Raw genomic sequence first — 7,210 nt, forward strand, 5'->3', positions numbered from 1 at the left:
TCGGCCCTGAAAAGCTTAGAAATATGTTATCTAACCAGATTCTTACTCTGGATGGCATTACCTTGGCCTCCAGTAACGCTGTGAGGAACCTTGGAGTCATTTTTGACCAGGACATGTCCTTCAATGCACATATTAAACAAATATGTAAGACTGCGTTCTTCCATTTGCGCAACATCTCTAAAGTTAGAAATATCCTGTCTCAGAGTGACGCTGAAAAACTAGTTCATGCGTTTATTACTTCCAGGCTGGACTACTGTAATGCATTATTATCAGGATGTCCAAAAAACTCACTGAAAAGCCTTCAGCTAATCCAAAATGCTGCAGCAAGAGTCCTGACAGGGACTAGAAAGAGAGAGCAGATTTCTCCTGTTTTGGCTTCCCTTCATTGGCTTCCTGTTAAATCCAGAATTGAATTCAAAATCCTGCTCCTCACATACAAGGTCTTAAATAATCAGGCCCCATCTTATCTTAATGACCTTGTAGTACCATATCACCCTATTAGAGCACTTCGCTCTCGCTCTGCAGGCCTACTTGTTGTTCCTAGAGTATTTAAAAGTAGAATGGGAGGGAGAGCCTTCAGTTTTCAGGCCCCTCTTCTGTGGAACCAGCTTCCAGTTTGGATTCGGGAGACAGACACTATCTCTACTTTTAAGATTAGGCTTAAAACTTTCCTTTTTGCTAAAGCATATAGTTAGGGCTGGACCAGGTGACCCTGAATCCTCCCTTAGTTATGCTGCAATAGACATAGGCTGCCAGGGGATTCCCATGATGCATTGAGTTTTTCCTTTCCAGTCACCTTTCTCGCTCACTATGTATTAACAGACCTCTCTGCATTGAATCATATCTGTTATTAACCTCTGTCTCTCTTCCACAGCATGTCTTTTATCCTGTCTTCCTTCTCTCACCCCAACCGGTCGCAGCAGATGGCCGCCCCTCCCTGAGCCTGGTTCTGCCGGAGGTTTCTTCCTGTTAAAAGGGAGTTTTTCCTTCCCACTGTCGCCAAAGTGCTTGCTCATAGGGGGTCATATGATTGTTGGGTTTTTCTCTGTATCTATGAAGCGCCTTGAGGCGACTTATGTTGTGATTTGGCGCTATATAAATAAAATTGAATTGAATTGAATTGAAGAACTTTTGTAAAGCAAGTGACAACAGTTGTAGCTAAAATTGCAAAGTATTGAATTTTGTAAGGATATTACAGTATGTGTGTTACATTACCGCCTTTTTGAGAAATGTAGTATAATTACAGTATGTATGTATATATACTTTAACCTAATTCCTTAAATTTAAACAAGCTTGAAGTGTACTTGTGGTTTAGTGCCTTAAAACATGGTGAAAATCGTGAATATTACCTGCTAAACATGAGCATGACAGAATTGTCATTGCCTAGCTCAGTCTCTGTTTTGTCTATTTACTGCCTCACAGAGCTGCGGGTGTGGCTGTAGCCTTGCTTGTGTGAGTAGTGACAACACCTACATGTGCCCTGAGCTCGAAGTTGGATGTGTGTCGCTAAGTGATCCAGCCGTGATACAAGGGGGCTCAGTGAAGCTGTCAGACACACTTTGCGTGGCAGCATGGCTCCCAGGTCAAACACAGGGCATCTGTGCCTGTCACTTCTCCACACCGTGTGTGTGTGTTTGTGTGTGTATGCATGTCAGAAGTGCTAAACCCAAGGTAGCTTCATCCATGAACCAGCGTGACAAACCTTTGGGAAAAAGTATCGGCTGAACTGGTCCTCTTTCAAAACCCACAGAGCAGCCATGAAGACAGATGCAGTCAAGAGAGGTGACCTCAGCCAACCTTCTATCAGACAAAAGGAGAAAAGGGATAAGCACCAACTCAAAAATCTGCTTTTCTTTCATCTGCCAACACTGTCTTCACTTTCAACACTTTCCTTTGGTCTGTGAGAATACTGCAGTGTAAACAGCTGTGTTAACCATTCCACTATGATTAAACTGGATTACAGTAGCAAGCAAACGCAACATGATGTAGTGTTAGAGCCGAAAGGGTTTAACATGCAGCGTTAACGACAACATTATTTTTTCACTGGTTAGACATAAATGTTTAATCACCCTGTGGTGAGATTTTTTTAAATAATAAATTGGGACTTTTTCAATCATAAAATGCAAGATGCTTAATTTAAAAGGGTGTTGTTCCAATTGTAATTATTTATGAGAAAGTAAAAGCTTACTCTGAGGAAAAATGAGTAACCGATAATATGCACACGCTATTTGCTTTGGGCCAAAAATAAGCATGGGAGGCCATAAAATGAAATTAGTCCCATCATACACATTGCAGCAGATAGTGAGAGTGCTTCATAGTCGACTCTGTGGGACATAGAATGAGAGGGTACTGGTCAAACAGACACAGACACAGACACACATATTTGTGCTGTATTCACTTCAGAAGGTCTTTCCTTAAGAACTGTGAATGGTAAATGGACTGATTCTTATATAGTGCTTATCTACTCTCCTGGAGCACTCAAAGCACTTCATGCAAGCAAGTACTTTCCCCAAAATGAAAAGATTTGTCACTTTTTATCCAAAAATGGAAGCAGACTCAAGCACACACAGACTAATATCCTCAAAACACGAGTAATGGATGTGCACAGACACGCACACCCAGGCCCATCAGCTGCAAATTTATTCTTTAATGCCCTCTTTCTCTTTTCATCTGGGCTATGTAAGAACTTTGAATCAGAGATTTTATGGACAATAAAGTTTTCCCAGGTTCCACAGACTGTAAAAAAAAACAAAAAACAAAACAAAACTTCAAGATTCTTGTTGATCTCACATTATTTTATTGAGTCAGTGTGCTTCATGAAGCTGTAGCAACTTGTGATATATATAAGTTTTGGTTTTCATTGTTTGAAAATGGATTCCACCGTGTGTTTTGTCTTGAAATAAGCTGCATACATTATAAGAATGCAAATATTTTATGGGTGATGTCACCATCTTCATTAGGGAATAAGCATAGCATTTAATGATTCATGATGGGATGTTATATTATGCTACTTTTTTCCAAAATTAAAATGACTACTTTTTGCCTAAAAGTGTGTAAATAATTAATTTAGCCATTTAGCTCCATTAATTAATTTTCACTGGGGAATATCTCGTGACCTCCAGTTAAACCGTAGCCAGTTTCAGTACTATGACATTCACAGGAAATGCTCAAAGCCTCCTTACACAGGCTTTGGCAAGACTGTTGTTTGTTTTTTAGGGCACATATAACTAACTCTTAATACAAACTTGCTCTGTCACACAAACATTAAGTTTTGAGCCAGTATATAAGGGAAAAACAACTGTATAATTCTACCCAGATTGAAAGTTAATATTTGGTATGACCACCTTTACTCTCCTACATGTAGGCAGCTTTCTCGCCACCTCTTTGCGTAGTTTTCAAGAATATTTCTCCAGGCTTCTTAAAAGGACATTAAAAGCTCTTCTTTGTATGTTGGCTGCCTATTGTTTTGTTCTCTGTCAAGATGATCCCACAGTGCTTCAATAATGGTGAAGTCCGGGCTCTGGGGAGGCCAACCTGTGACTGATAGTGTTAATGATTGTGTGTTTTTCTATCCAGGTATGCTTTTACTGCACTGACAGTGTGTTTGGGATCATTGCCATGCTGAAAAAAATTCCAGATGGTATTGCATCTGGAAATATTGCATCCAAAACTGGCAGCACGTTTCTGCCTTCATGATTCCATGAATTTCCACAAGATCTCCAACACCACTGGCTAAAATGTAGATCCAAACCATGACAGAGCCTCCACCGTTTTTTACAGATTGCTGTAAACACTCTAAACACTGTTGTACATCTTTCCTGACCTCCTCCATATATGCTAATAATAGCTAGCATGTATGCAGGGAGACACCTTTGTCTCCCTGGAGTTTCCCTTCCTTAAGAACGCATTCTTGACAGCCACCCTTCTTCTGAGACCATTTCTGATGAGGCTTCAGTGATCACTAAAAGGATCAACTGAAGGGTAACATGCATCTCAGATACTGTTATTCTGCTGAAGGTAGTTTTTTAGGCGCATTTCTCCTTCTTTTATCCCCCACTTGTTCCACTTCTTTAATTTCTTTAAGGACACACTGCACCCCATACTGAGATATGCAAGGTTTTTGGCAAATAACACTTTGGGAATCTCCTTGTTTTTGCAAAACTCTGTTATTGTTGATATTTTTTGTAGATTGAAAGAAATGGGAACAAAGTTAATTAGACTGAAAATAAGTGAAATAGTACCCAATAATGAGAGATTAACTGTGAAAGACCTTCAGTGAGACTGGGAAACTACGGCTCAACATCACTTTAAAAAGTTAAAGTGAAGTTGGAAGTGAAATATAAAGAAATCGGGGTGGCTCAAAACTGTTTACAAAGTTACAACTTTGAGAGTAATGAACATTGCTCTTGCTTCTACAATGTGCTATGTGTTCTGTTTCCCCTATAGGATGCATTTCACATCACTTCCTTAGAGACATCATTGCTGTAATACATCTTTTTTTTTTTATCAGCTATGGAGCGCCTCCCCTTTGCTGACTCAAAAACTTCTTTCTGCTGACTTTGTCTCCTTCTTCTCATTTGCTTAAAATGGAAGTAGCAATGCATATGTTGTAGCTGCCAAGCACCCAGCTAGGTGACATTCGATGGAGTTTTATGTACCCGAGGCCGAAGTTGTGCTCTCATCATCTGCTCATCAGCATGTTTACCCTGAGTGAACAATGTGCCTCCCAGCTTTTTATATTCAGACTGTCACTCTTCCGGTATACGCACTCAGGTCCAGGAGCAGAGGCTTTAAAAGTTTGTAGGATTGGCTGGGTTTCATACTTTTTGGCAACTTGCTGTCACTCTTGAGAAAACAATAAAGTCTTTGCAGACCACAAATTCCACCTTTTTTTTTTGAGATACAGAAGAACGGATGGATGAATGGATAGATGTGTAGATGGGGGGGTAAACAGGAGAAGCAGGAGGCTGTTTGGCTGAAGCAGATGGAGGAGCAGCAGGTGTTGGAGCGGGGAGGGACTAAGGTTCCCATCGTCAGCGTTCCACCATGATGCTCCTTGACAGGATGGGGAATGGATGTGTGGGAGCATATACTCTCTCCCCATTAGCACAACTTCAACTCAAACCCGTTTCTACCCCCGTCGCCACTCACTCTTCTGCTTCCAACAAGTAGAAACAGGTGGAGGAGGTGGTGGTGATGGATGAGTGGTAAGGCTAGCGATGTGTCACAGGGGTCACCTGGCTATGCCAGCGATTGTCTCAATTATCATCGGATCACCCAGGGGTACATTACGTGACAGGTGTGAAAATGGAATTGCGTGCACATTTTCCAAGGTTTCTCAAGGTCAAGTAGTTCGTCTGGGTCTTTTCTTTAATTTTGTCACCATGTCAAAGTAAAAACCAGATATCTCAGGTGAAACCAAAAATAATAAAGCTGTCATTACCTGCTGGCATCGTTTATGCGAGCAGACTAACTGGTCTGCGAGTCTCTTTCAGGAAATTGCACACTGGGGTAAGCACACAGAGCACTGTGATGGGAACCTTTGCTTAGGGACCAATAAACAGTGGTGCCTGAGCAGGACACACGTAAGCACGCCGCATCTAAATTCACACAAACCTGCTAACCACAGGGAAAATAAGAGCTGATGAATAGTGTGTTGTGGAGCATATTATCAGAGACAAACAAATAAGCACAATGTGTCATCACTGCTAACAATCATCCCTTAGTGTGGCGTGATTGCGTCTGTTCATATCTCCTGTGTGTGAAAAGGTAAGGGTCTTTCATCAATAAACTAAACTCTTTTAGTTTGTTCACCAGCAGCATAATTCATGCCTCAGAGGTGACATATTCTGTTTGAGTAGTTTTCAGCATTTTTCACTATGATGTCGCACTCTTTACTGACTTGCTGCCACAAAAACACGAGAAATGACAGCATCGTCTTTTAAACAGTGTTGTTTTGATGCTCCTATGAATGTACCCTTTGCTTTTTGAATCATGTAGTCAATAAAAACAAACGGAAAGAAAGCCATATATGGCATTTCCAGAGGCAAGCCTGCAGTGTTCCTTATTTCCTTATTGAAACTAAACGAGACCTGTTTCTGCTTTACAATAAGGATATTTAAACTAAAATGTGAAAAAAGCATTTTTGTGTGTTTAATGTATCTCTTCTAGTATTTCTCAGAATGATTTTCACCTAAAAATTTGTCCCTGAACAGTGAAACATCTGGGTCAGCAGAATGTGATTAAGCAATATTTAATTCAGAGTCAGCACTAAGGAAACACAGTTGAGTTACAGCTGTCCTCATAATCAGGGTGAGTAAATGAGAAGAAATATATGAGTGGTGTGAGTTCATTTATGCAATCATTTCAGGTTTTAAAAGGAAAGCCATTAAGGCCAAAATGCATGGAAACACTGAGCATACTGAGAGTGATTGATTAGTGACATCTCCATAAACAACATGGCATGGCAATCACTGTACTGATATACAGAATTAACCTCAATAAGGAAAAATCTGTACACCGCTTTAACTCTCGTCTCTGTTTCTTTCTCTGTGTCTTTCTTACTCCCGCTCTCTCGCTGTGTTTTTCACTCAAATATTCCTGTGTTTGTATTCATATCTCATCCTATATTCATGAGATATTACTGAACCAAAGCATGAGATCCAAATGAATGGACAATTTATTCAATATTCGGTGAGACCAGGCGTCATTAATGAAAATTACCATTCTAACTGATGAATGACTATCTTCCTCTAATGAAATTATGGGGTGAAAAGCTAAAGAGTTATTTTAGGAGAGGGGGATAAGGTGCTTTTGTGGTAATACCCTTTTTTTTTTTATCATGAAAGATAATAGGCAAGCTCTAATTGGAGTGTTGACGAGGACACTACAATAGGTCTTCCCTTGAGGAGGGATTTCTGGGGGTCTATCGTTTAAAGATAGGCCCACCAGTTTGCATAGCTTTTAATTGAAATCCTGCAAAAAAAACGAAAGAAAAACTTAATAGCTTTTGCCTGAGCACTCAACCAATCAGAGAGATAGTGGCACCCATTGACTTGGGTAATTATTTCGCAGTTTAACTCTTGTGTGCAGTGAGCGATTGTACTCGTTCTTTACTAAGGAGCTACCACTAAATAGTAACTATACTTAATACCAAATAATATGTCATGTTTGGAAGCTTCAAGCAGGGGGGCTGTGCCAGATGGAATTG

This window comes from Simochromis diagramma, unplaced genomic scaffold, assembly GCF_900408965.1.
Source record: "Simochromis diagramma unplaced genomic scaffold, fSimDia1.1 OVJJ01000079.1, whole genome shotgun sequence".
Taxonomy (NCBI): Eukaryota; Metazoa; Chordata; class Actinopteri; order Cichliformes; family Cichlidae; genus Simochromis; species Simochromis diagramma.